This window comes from Pinus tabuliformis, chromosome 6 (assembly GCF_031772625.1).
Source record: "Pinus tabuliformis cultivar Carrire ecotype Pingquan chromosome 6, CPIR1, whole genome shotgun sequence".
In the NCBI taxonomy this organism is placed as follows: Eukaryota; Viridiplantae; Streptophyta; class Pinopsida; order Pinales; family Pinaceae; genus Pinus; species Pinus tabuliformis.
This window is the reverse complement of record NC_142292.1, coordinates 1,576,616,858-1,576,630,844: the sequence shown is the minus strand read 5'-3', so window position 1 is coordinate 1,576,630,844 and position 13,987 is coordinate 1,576,616,858.

Here is a 13,987-nt window from a genome sequence, read left to right as displayed (position 1 = left end):
ACTATGATCTGGAAAGGCACATAAGAACGAAGACGACTTCTTGTCAGTTTATTCCAATTGAAGGAAGTGACCAGACTACTTGGCAGGGGTACCGTAGAAATGGGAGAATTAACCCCTTGAGTTACGTGAGTGTGAGGAATTTCCTCCTACATTGATGGAACAAGAGGATTACCCCCAAGCTCATTGGAATTTGAATAAACAAAAAGAACCTGAGTGGTATCATATTCACTCTCTTCGGGAAAGGTGCAATTAACTAAAGGTGAAATTAGGTCAATTGTTTCCTCAATCTATGATGGGTAAGGTATAGTCTCATGGGATTCACATTTGAAGAGAGTGGGTTCAATTAACGGTTGATTTGGTTTAGTCACTTTATTAAATAGTGAAGGATTTAGGGATAGTCTCCTATAACCAGATGGAAGTCGCCACGGATAAACAAGATGGTTATCCAACACTTTATTGGCTTCATCCAGATAGGGACAAAGGTGAATGGGGTGATTCACTTCACATAACCTACATGGAAACTTAACTTTACCCTTCTTTCTCTGAACTTTACTACCACTAGTTCATGGTGTGTCACTAACATGATCTCCAGAAGTTGATGACATAGGACGATGTGAATGAGAAGACCATTGTTCTAAGATCTGAGGAATATTAGGACAATTTCAAAGAAGATGGTCTCCCGTACAAAGTTTGCATGGATATCAAACTTTATGAGGCTTATCATATAGTTTCTCATCAGAAGTTGCATTCAAAGCAATGGTTGCTTGGTTGCCCCCTATTGAATTTTCTTCTTCTTCTTATTCTTCTTCTTCTTCCCCTTCTTCTTCTTCTTAGCCACTTAGTTACTAATACCAATACTTTCACTAGGCAAAGAGGAAGAAGGGGAGGAAGGAACAACTGAGGAAGAAGGTAAAGGGTCAACTTTAGGATCAAATGGAGGTTGATTTTGTCTAGTTGGAGGAGTACTCGATTGCGGAGAAATCACAACATTTTGAACCAAGGAGGTTGAAAACAACCATATTGGAAAGCCAATGGTAAATCCTGGAAGGGACAATGTAGCCATATAAGGAGCACCAATATTTCTGAGAGGAGGAAAAGGACTAGGATTCCCATCAAAAGGAATTCCTTGATCGGTGGACTCCAGAGTTGTTGCCATATGTCTCAACCTAACATAAACTAAGTAGTGAGCGTGGAGGATGTTATCCTTGTCAATTAATTTTATTTTAATCAAAATAACATAAAAAAACAAAAGAGGGATAATCTAGGCAAAAGGATTACCAAGTAACTGTGAACTGCAATATACTGGCTTAGTAAACCAAGGACTTAACATACATGCTGGAAATCTCCCCGAATGTTGTGTTTTGTGTATAAGGCGGCTAACTCAGTAACCTAAGGATGGATAACAACCTAATGTAGTCCTCCCATATATACCTGAAAGTACGTGGAGGTCCAATCCGTGTTAGCATTGTCTAATGCAAAACCGTACAGTGAGAGCATTCCTTTATACTTTACACACTGTAACACCGCCCTATATACCCAAAGGTATGTGGATGAGTTACGATATACTCACGTATGTGGAATGAGGTATCACACTCGGAATGTATCGTAGACAAGTTAGCAACAACTACTATGTTTTATGACACTAGAACATGTCTGTAGCATAGACCTCTAAATGTTATGCGTTAAGTCACAATGCTCCATTAGGTTAATTGAGATAACTTTTAAGTTGGTCTTCTTAAGAATTTCACCATGTGATATATGTTTGCAATTCCTAGAATGCAACCAATGTGAGAAACATTCTTTCATTCAATTAACAATGAAAACTGTAGCTAGTAAGGGATAGAGCAATCAGATCTTTGACAAAGAGCAAAGAGCAAACCTAATGCAATTTCCCTAGCTATTCCTATCAAGCATTCACAAACTACAATATGCAAAATTCAAGTTTTTCTTTTTAATTCCCTTAATGTTGAGATGAACAAAAGGAAATTAATGCACATACAATCAATCAATCTTTTTGCAAGAAAAAAAGACTTTACGGTAGTTCCTTTTCGAAAGAAATGAAGACTTTTACGGCACTTTCTTTTTAGCAAAGTTTAATTGACTATAAAATAACTTTGATAATGATAAAGAAAACCCTTAAGAAACGCTAAACAATCAAGGTCAAAGTAGGTCTAGGAGAAGAAATACAAGTTGATTTCAGAACCAAAATTGGAAAATTCCAAGCCAAAGATGGGTTTTTAAGCTTAAGGAGGATCAACGCAGGTTAGAGTGGGAGTAACTGCACTACAGAGCACTATCTCTAAGCCAAGGGTGCTCTATAGAGCACTGTCCCTTGACCAAGCCTGTGCTGGTGCCAGAGAGGCCAATCAAAGGATATTTAACCTCAATTTTTTGACCAAAAACATTTCAAAAAGATTGAAATAAGATCAATGAAAGAAAGTAAAGTCTACTAGTGTGTACTATGATTAGGATAAACTACCTGAAATGATGGTCGATCCCCAGTGGAGTCACCAATTTATTATGTGGAATTTTGCATCTACGGATAAACACAACTTCCATAGGTGGGTAGATACACCTAGAACAACAGATTTAAAGAGTTTAAATTTTTCCTATAGAAGATAAATAATACAAGGGACCTACTTGTTATATTTTCCTTCCCTTTGTCTCCTTTGAATAGCTCCCATCACTCCTTCTCGAACTGAATCCTCTTGATAAGTACCTGCAATCATAAACAGAAGGACAAAAACCAATCAAAGTAAGAGATCTATCTATTATAAAGAAATGGAATCGAAACAGTTTACACATATAATCATCATACATAAAGACAAGAATATGGGAAAAGGTGTAAACAACTTTATTAAGTAGAAGGAAGAGTTACAACCAAAGAATTATGATCCCATGTCACTCATCTAGTTTGAGTTCCATCCTTCATCACACCAAAAGCACAACACTCTGGTAGCATAAAAATATTTTCCTATAATCTCAAACCTCAAACAAAAAATCTCTCGTTACAAATTCTCAAAGTCCAGCCCCTGATCACTATGATGAGTGCTCAATTTATAGGGGAATGGAGGTGGTTTTGTCATAAACTAGGCATTGAATGGCTTTCAAATTTCAGAGTTAGTTTCCATGGAGGAAGGGACGAGAGGATAGGATGTTATTTGATTCATTCCCTATCCAATTTCAAGCTCATATGAGAGGATAAGTGGTGGGAATCTTCTAGAATGGTCTAGAGTGTAGGAATATTCCTAGAAACCTATGAAGATTTCACTAAATCTCACCCAACGCAAGTCAAAGTGAGCCTAGGTGCTCTGCAGAGCAGGCTTGAATGGGCCTAAGTGCTCTATAATGTAGTTACCCCTGACCAAGGTTGCACTAGTCCCTCAAGGAGTCATTTCAGGATGTCTTAATGGCACGAAACTCTCAGGAATGATGTCTTTCAATATGATGACTTGTCTAGGGCATGTAGCAACTGAGTTAGGGTTTGATGAGCCCTAAAATTACTGATATGAATGATGGGAGTGATGTTCCCAAATAGACCTATAACACCCCTTTAATATGAAGGGACATCTGATATGCCGAGTAACATTCTAAATTTTTGAGACTTTACACGTCTTAGTGTCTTGGTGAATATATCCTCTATCTATTATGAAGTAGGACAATGTGTCAGATGAATAACTTTGGTATTTACACAATTCCAAATCAAGTGATACTTTGTGTTAATGTTCTCGTTTCGATCTTGAAACTTTGGATTCTTGGCCAACTGAATTGCAGAAGAATTATCGACAAATAAAGGAGTTAAATCTTTCTGCTTCTCCTGCAAGTCTTCAAGTATCTTGCGAAGATAGATGATTTCTTTTGTGGATTGAGTTGTTGCAACATATTTGACTTCGGTATTAGAATCAACAAATACAAATTTCTTGTGTCACCTCCAACTAATGGACGTTGATCCAAGATTCCACCTCCAACTAATGGACGTTGATCCAAGATTCATTGTTAGGTCCCTATACTACTAGTGTAACACCTTATGGTTATTAGTACAACCCTCTTATTATTTTTTTGTGCCCATGTAGTGCCCATATTGTTATTATTGTGCCCCATAGAAGCCCACTATTGTTATTATTGTTCCCTTACATTATTATTGCTATGTCGGTTCTGATTATATTATGACCCCTTAGACTCCTATATATAGAAAGGAGGCGTTGTCATTTGTATTATCCAAGAATTTTTCATTTGTGTAATGTAAAGGAGGTTTCCCCCTCGAAGATGTTGATTTATAAGTTGTTCAATGGTAGAGCACATTCAGGACTTTCAAAAATTGAATATAAGGGTAAATGATATTCCAGAGAAGCAAAGGATTGATGTCTTTGAGAACTTGATTCATTGGAGAAGGCATTCAGGTTGGCAAGAAAAATTGAAAGTGAAATTATGGAAACAAGGAATCCCAACACTCACAACTATAATTATGGAAGTGTTTTTTCTCCTAGCCTTCGACAACCTACAAGGTTTACACCACAAAAATTGGAAGAAAAAAGAGAAAAAGGGCTTTGTTAAAATTGTGATATCAAATACACTAAAGGTCATAAGTGTGCTGAGAAGAAATTATTTTACATAGATTATGAAGAGGAGGAAGAAAAGGATCAAGAAACATCAAAAGAAGAGGATATACACCAGGAACCAACCCTAGAGAAATAAGAAATGAATTCGGTCATATCTTGTAAAGAATTCATAAGAATTACCACTCCTCAAACTCTCAAGATAGAAGGACATATCAAGAAGAAAAAGGTTCAAGAAGTGAAAGATCACATCGAGAAAGAAGAAATGAATTTGACCATATCTTGTAATGCATTGGACGGAATTACCACTCCTCAAACTATCAAGATAGAAGGACATATCAAGAAGAAAAATGTTCAAGAAGTGAAAGATCACATCGAGCATCAAGAAATGAGTCTGACCATATCTTGTAATGCATTGGAAGAAATTACCACTCCTTAGAATCTCAAGATAGAAGGACATATTAAAAGAAAAAGATTAAAGCAGTGAAAGATCACATTGAGCATCAACAATAGGTTCTCCAACTTTTAAAGGATAACACCACTTTGGTGCAGAATCTGATGAAACAACAGGCAGATCAACATCGCAGTGAAAGAAGTTTTTATGTAGGCGATTGGGTATTTTTACGGCTACATCTCAAGCAAGATATTTATGAGAAGGAAATGTTGGCAATACTACATGCACTTAAGAAATGGTGACCTTACCTAATGGGAAGACACTTCAAGGTAAAAATGGATCATGATAGTCTTAAATAATTTTTAGAACAAAGATTATCTTTAGAAGAACAGAAAAATGGGTGACAAATATGTTGGGTTATGACTTGGAAATCATCTAGAAAAAAGGGAAGCAAAATGTTGTTGGAGATGCACTCTAGGAAAGGATGAGGGTGTGGAAGCATTGTTTTGTGCTATTTCTATTATCCAACTAGATTGGATAAACGAAGAAAGGGATGAATGGAAGAAGGATGAAGAAGTGTGGCCACTCATTCAAAATTTATAGAAGATCCCAGTTCCAACAATATTGCCAGAACTTGACAAGGAAGGAATAATCATATTGGAACCTAGAGCAGTCATAAAAATAAGAACCTGATAGCTACGAAATCAATCAGTTTCAAAGTATCTCATCAAGTGGAAGAACTTACCCACTGACTATTCGACATGGGAGGACAAGAATTTTATAGATAAGCATCAAGAACTACTCAAGCATTGTGGACAAGACGTTTTGAAGGACAAGGGCATGTTAGGTCCCTATACTACTAGTGTAGCCCCTTATGGTTATTAGTACAACCCCCTTATTATATTGTTGTGCCCATGTAGTCCCCATATTGTTTGAACTGGGATCTTTTGCAACTTTTGAATGAGTGGCCACACTTCTTCGTCCTTCTTCCATTCATCCCTTACTTCGTTTATCCAATCTGGTTGGATAATAGAAGTATGTTGGACAACTATTAAAGGAAAATGTCTTTGGGTTGTTGAGCGACTCTAATTCACAAATAATAATGCAAGAAACCCAAATATGTCATGTCACATATTTTTTGCAGCTCCCTTTTAACAAACACTTTATAACTATCATTGTTCCTTGTAATCATCAACATAGACAACTATATATACAACAAATTTTCCAATCTTTTTGACAAATAAAGTTGCATCATCTAGGTCAAAAAATTTGTAATTCAGCTTAAGGAGGTGTTCAGTTAACTTTTCATACCAAACACAGGATGCTTGTTTCAGTCCATATAATTCCTTGACCAATTTTCATAACTTATTTTCTTTTCCTTTGACAACAAAACCCTCATGCTCAAATATGTAGACATCCTCTTTCAAATCTCAATTCAATTTTTTTTTTTGACATCCATATGATGTATCTTCCATCCTTTTTGTGTTGCAAGAGAACAAAGTTTTGATTGTGCTCCCTTGTTGTAGGAGAAAAAATCTCTATATAATCAACACCTTCCTTCCAAGCATAGCCTTTAGCTACAAGTTTTGCCTTGTATTTGTCAAGTGAATAATCTCCTTCATACTTGACTTTACAGACCCATTTACAACCAATAGGTTTGATGCTAGTAGGACGGTCCACCAACCTCTATGTGCCATTTTTAATGAGGGCACCATATTATTTCTTCATTTCATCCTTCCATTCACCACAATTAGTAGTTTCTTCAAAACAACTAGCTTCATTAATTGTGAAATAACTACAATCATGTGAAACATTACCGGTAGAAAAACTACCTATCTCATTATCATCATATTCACTTGGAAAGTTTTGAATACAAGTGGATCTTTTCAAGGGTTGTTGAAGTGATTTTTAGGGCTTCTAATCCTAAAGTATAGGTTCTTCAGGAACACTTTCTAACTCTACATAAACAACATTATCCTCCAAAATTTCCTTAGTAGAAATATATTTATGAATTAAATAAGGAATACCCATAGACTGATCTAGAATGGGAACTCCCCCTTAGTGTGTGGCACTGTATTGTCATATTCAAAATAAAATTTCTTGGATGCAAACTTTTCTAAATGAGCAAGTTGTCTTTCAATAGTAGAGAAATGTTTTGCACATTCTAAAAAAATGACATCTCTAGAAAGAATATTTCCTGTTTTATTCATCATATAATCTATATTCTTTTGGTGTACTGGAATATCCTATAAAAATACATTTTCGATTTTTGACATTTAATTTGTTTCTTTGATGCTTAGGAATAAGTGCATAACAAGTAGATCCAAAAAATTTAAAATGTTGAACTACTGGTAACCTATTGAACCAAACTTCATATGGTGATTTGTTGTTGAGGAAAGATGAAGGACATCTATCTTTAATATATGCTGCACAAAGTACTGCTTCTCCCCAAAACATTAATTTGACATTTTTTGAAAACATCATTGATCTAACCATGTTAAGGAAAGTCCTATTCATCCTTTTTGCAACACCATTTTGTTGTGGATTATATGGAATAGTAGTTTGCTGTTTGATGCAATTATCTATTAAATATTGTTCAAATTTTTTTGAAGTATATTCACCTCCGTTATTAGTCCTTAAGATACCAATATTATGTTGAATTTCATTTTTAACCATAACATGAACTAGTTTGAACATATAAAAAAATTGTGACTTCTCCTTTAAAATATAAAACCCAACACATCCTCGAATAGTCATCAATAAATGTGAGTATATATTTATTTCCATTTGCGGTTGCTATAGGCATTTGTCCACATAAATCATAATGCATGAGACCTAATTTTCTTGAAGATGTAGAAAAAGAACTATGAAATGGTTCTTTATTGTGTTTCTTGAAGATGGAAGCATCACATGGTGTGATATTTCTTGGAATAATGGGGAGACCTTTAATTCCCTTCTCTTTGTGGTCTTGATGATGATTCACACTTGTTGGTTCGAAACACGACGGCCAAAAATTTCTCTCATGTGATTTCTACCGAAATAATTTTTTGAATTCATTATGGATCACAGAAGCCTGAGTTCAGAAAATAAAAATAAAAAAAATCTAATGTTGTTATAGTTGATGTGTCGAAATCTAGCATGCCATAATAAACTTGAAGACAAAATGTTATATTGTTGTACTAATAGAGTTGAATTTGTGGCAAACTGTGTAATAGATGAATTACTATTCAATGTCAATATTGTACCTTCAACACCAGTCATAATTACTGAATTATCACTTTCTCTATGAATTTCAATTATGCCATCAAAGATATGGATTGAATTCCCTTTATGGTCTCATATGAATGAGTGACATTAAGTTCCTCTAAAATTGTGGTATATAAAGAACATCCTTCAATATGTAATATTCTAAATGTGGAATTTTTAGTCTAATTGATCCAATTCCTGATGGTTTAACTTCAAACTTATCAGCAAAATAAAAAGCACCCTCAACATTTGCATATTCATTTGTTTTTATTTTTGTCAAAAGTTTGTTGCTATGTTTTGTCATTAATTGGCTCTTTCTTTTCATTATTAATCTTCTCCTAAGGAACCCTGCAATTAACTGAAGTATGACCAATTTTTCCACACCTATAACATCTGATACTTGATTTGGAATAAATTTTTTTCTATCTAGTCATTTTATTGTCTATCTCTTTGATTATTGTTATTCCACCCCTTCCTCTAAAGTTCCTTCTACCTTGGCCTCAGGGATTCTAGCCACCTATGGCAAACTCATTTTGTGATTTATGTTCTTTTTATTCATGGCACAAGGTTCCTGTGTTATTTGTATAAATGGACTCTTTCTTCCCAAAATCCTTTTCTCTTTCTATAACTTTATTTACTAACATATCAAAAGTAATATCCTTTAATTATCCACTAGCTTGGAGAGATTCCAAGTAATGAGAGTATGGAGGGTGTAGGGCCTTGATTAAGATAGTCAATTGTAAATCTACTTTAACAACTTTCACTTCTATATCATGGAAAATAACCATTATTTCAGAAGCCAATTTCATTGTATCATTGTCCTTCATCTCCAAATTAAATAACTTCAATAACAACTGAATAATCTCTAATTCTAAATGTGAACCATAAAGCCCCTTTAAAATTTACAATGTTGCAGATGTTGTATTACAAGAATGAATGTATCATCTTACCTATTCTTAAACTGAAGTTGTAATCATAGCATAGGATTTATTATTCTTGAATTCCTAGATGGCACACTGTTTGTCATCATCTAGAGGTTATGGTGCAATGTCTTTATCATATATGTCTTTCTTTCCTTGGCAAAAATCTTGCCACAAATCATTAAAAATTAATGCACTCCTGAGTTTTTTTATCCATTATGGGTAATTTTCTTTCCTAGAAAGGACAACTCTAACCTGAGAAATGATGGAAGTCATGAAATTAGAAAAAAAAATTTAATAATTCTGACGAACTGCAAAAGTTTGTATGAGAAATATGTCACCATATGTAAAAAATATGAAAGTTCGATCAAAGGTCTGACAAGGTCTATTGAACATCAACCAAAGCCTAAAAACTTAATAACTTACTGGCTATCAATTGTCGGCAATGTCGGTGAAACAAAAGTCCATGATGTAAATGATGGGGACATCACACAACCAATCCAATCAACAATCATTGTATATGGTGGAGAGAGAAATCAAGAAGACCTCATGTGTCATTCAATCAACATATAGATCAACGATGCAACCAATTCAACAAACAGACAAATGAATGACATGAGATGACATGAACTTGCCAATCATTAACAGGTCATGTGGTCCCGTAGCAAGGTTGTAAGAAAACATCGTGTTGCATGACCAACGACTGTGATGGAATATGGGGCCACATAGGTGGGTTTCAAAAACCACTTGTAGTGAGTTTCTAAACCCCCGACGACTCTGTTCGCAAACCTCCGACGACTCTGTAAACTGCTTCGAAAAGAATGCTCGACGTATAGTCGGTCGCCAGTCAACCCTCACAACAATTGATTGTGTGATCAATGGATTTACAATTTGTCCACCTCACAAGTGAATGGAGTTCAAACTAGGCACAATGGATCATTACTCTAATGCCCAAACCTCGTCCGCTCTGGTACCACTATTACATACCCAATGAACTCCATAATGATTTTTTGTTATTGAATGCAATCATAAAGCATGTATACAAGAAAATACAGTTACCAAATCATAAATGTTGGTGGTTTTCATAAATGTAATGAGAAAAATACCTAAACAATCAATTCTAATATACTAATGTTACAATACATCTTGAATGATTAATTAACACTATCTCTATTTTTAGGATTAGATTTAATGTACTAATAACCTTTTAAAGTGATACTACCTATTTAAAAATTTATTAAAACTTGCAAATTTTGATGTGATTTAATAAAATATAAAAATGCTTTTAATTTGTATATTTAAAATAATGTAATAGAATCTCTTATAAAGATTTTTAATTGATATATTTACCTCCGTTGCAGTAGTTTATACCTGTTGATAACTAATAAATGTTATAGTTTGTTTATTGGAATTTGGGGATAGTAATTTATATTGATAATTTATTTTTTGTTAAAATTTGAAGATGAAAAGAGGGCATATATTTTTTAAATTTACATTATAAATTTTATTATTTAAAGTAAATTTTTGAATATATAAACATATATGGCATTGAAAACATTTAAAACATTTTGATTTTCAATTAAAAATTGAAATAAAATGGCGACTAACATTTGAAACAAAAATAGCAAGAATATATCCAAGAAGAGAGCCAAAAATATATATTAATAAATGCGATGTTCACATACATTGTACCTTGAAAAAGACTAACCTGCATCTATCGTACTTTGAAGATAAGGCGATAGGATTTTCGATGTAACTTAACATATAAACTGGAAATTTCCACTAAAGGTGTAAATTTACACCTAAGGAATAGAAGATTTTGGAAGATCATCTTGAAAAAATAATTAGTAAAATATAAAAACTCTTGTTTCTAATAGAATAAATATTATATAAAGATTAAATGGATCAATTTTCACATTGTTTCTTTAACTAGTCGGGTCAATAACACCTAGAGGACAACTTCAAAGAGATAGACAAAAATTGACCAGGCACAAATTTCCCATGGGAGGCTAGAGCCACTCTTGAGTTTTCAAATGATGATTACAAATCTCACCTACTTACCCATGTCCAGTGCTTATCTTTTGGATTAAAGGAATGCTACAATAGAATCGATGTCGATTTGGATAGGTTCCATTGAATAGGATAAAAATGGTTTACAAAGTAAAATGGAACATTTGTTCCATAAATATCTTGCAGGTTTGGGGGGTATGATAGGCATTGAAAGATGAGGTATTAACCTACGTATCTAGTGAATAAATAATTTTAAGATCAGGAAAGCCCAAACACCAATCTCATTCCTTACTTTAATGGCCAACTAAATGTATATCCCTTATACTTAATGGAAATCATACCAAAATAGTAAATACAATAGACTAAGCTTGAAAAGAATTACTTACAACTTTAACAAGAAATGGTAATTATGCCATTTATTTCCAATAGAGTGCTCCAGGAAGCAGAATAAATATCGAAGTTCCATTTGAAAGTCCAAGAGTAGTGGGAGAGAACAATGAGTTGTGGACAATGTCTTTCTTAAGCATTTGTATTTTATATATTTTGGTAAAATTGCATTGTGATGTGTTAAGATTTTTTGTAGGTTGATACAATATTTATATATAATTACATTGTTCACCCAAGGAGTACTTGAACGTGGAACCTAGGGGGACTAAATAACTTACTCACACGAGGATCGTATGTCTTGCCTAAGATGCATTGTGATGTGTCATTGATTTGGCTTCCATTCCATTATAGAGCTTCCTTTTATTAATAACAATTGATAAGTTATAACTATTCATTACTAGCCAAACGTTTTTAAATGTGGATATACTTAAGATGGATACATATACAACATAATAGCCAACCTCAGTTAAGCCAAACCACTACCGTATTTGCAAATGAATATTAAAGCCTCGAAACTTTGGCGCTAACCATGCTACTCATATAAATGGATATGGTAGTAGAAGGATAAATAGTGTGACACAAACTGTCAGTTGATTCATGAAAGGGACTACATAGAGTTGCACTGAAATCATAAATGTAAAATTTTTATATATGATCAAATTACAGAATCATATACTAGGTTTCAATTTTTGGGAGGCACAAGGAAGCATGACAAGATAATTTTGTATTTTGCAATTATGAAAATATGCATCATTCAATAGCATTGTATGATAATAACATTGTATGAAATATGTAGAAAAGTGTAAAATAATTTTACAAAAATTATGAAAAGGGGCAAATGAAACAAGAAAAAAAAACCTGTGACTCGTCTATTTTTTCCCACACAAACAAAAGACAAGAAGAGGTACCAACCAATCCATACCTTCACCTCTAAAAGCATGAGATAATTTTGTTTGAGTTGGGATCATAAAATTTGTCAAATAAACCTTCAGACAACATCACACCATAGAAGAGGATATTCTTGAACATTCTTCAACAGACTCAATGTAATAGAAACTAGTCAATTTGAAAGCATTAATGCTATGGAATTGATTGAAAACCATGGATTTTAATATTTTTACAAGGAAATTTTTTCCATCTCCTAACATCTAATTTATGTTCTGATCTTTGACATAAAACATTAAATGACAAGGCAGTGGAATTGTATCCTTGACTTAGTATCATAAAAAAATTGATTTCTTAGTGCAACTGAGGAGGTCGTGATCGTTTCAGTCACTACAAAACTTTCTTCATGGATTCCAAATTAAAAGTGAATCCACAGTACACATGACAACAATATGCAACATCTCAACATCTCAATTAAATCAGCATGAGGACGTACATAGGCCTGAAGTGAGGACCACCCTTGTCGAAGAAAGATACATTCCCAAGCAATAATGTTGAATTCATTACCATATCCATAAAATGAAGGATTGAGAGCTTTCTTATCAGAAAGTAACTCTAAAAGCACAACCCCATAGCTATAAACATCTACCTTATCTGAAACACTACATGTCATTGCATGCCTTGGAGTAGCATTACCAAATGTGCCTATTACATTAGTTGATGCATGAGTTCCAGAAGTTCCTAGAAGCCTAAGAATACTAAAGTCGAACATATAGGCATTGAAATTGTTATCAAGAAGAATATTTCTGGGTTTGATATATCGATGCAACAAAAATGCAACACAATCCTCGTGGAATAAGTAAGAGCTCGAGTAATGTCTAAAGAAATTTTGTGAATCATGACCCAGTCAAATATTCATTTAGATCTCTCTTGAATACATGTCTTCAAGTTACCTCTAGGAAAATAATTGTATACCAAAAACATACTAACTTTCTCTATCATTTTCTTTTTTTGAACCGACAACTTAAAAACACATCTCGTGCTCATAATGGCATAAAGGTTGTGACTAACAACCTCAAATCATACTTCCTTGATTTGAGGGTCACTGTTGGTGTAGGCCTAGATCTCACCGTGTTTTATCAAGAAACATGTCCAAACTTGAGAATTTACAGTTTACATGTGGTGATAATTGTGGGAGTTTGTGTTTACAGGTCATGAGATGCTCTGTATATGTCCGTACATGTTTTGTTGTCACCAAGAGATGTACTTGTAAACATTATATATCGATCAACATATGGTTTGTGCAATAATCCACAGTTTAATTGTTGGAAATACATAGTTTAATCACGGTTCCCAAATTTGCTTACAATAGTTAAGAAAAACACTGATATACAAAGCCAAAGACTAATCATGTGCCTAACCCATATTCAAAAACCACCGTAATATCTCTATCAGCTACTCCATCTCAGACTTGGTTACTTTCGAAACATAGGTGGAATGGCTCATCTTCTGAAATAAAACCAAAGGATCACCAAACTGAATACTTATCATGTTGACTTCTTCTTCCTTCGAAGTTGTGATATCTTCAA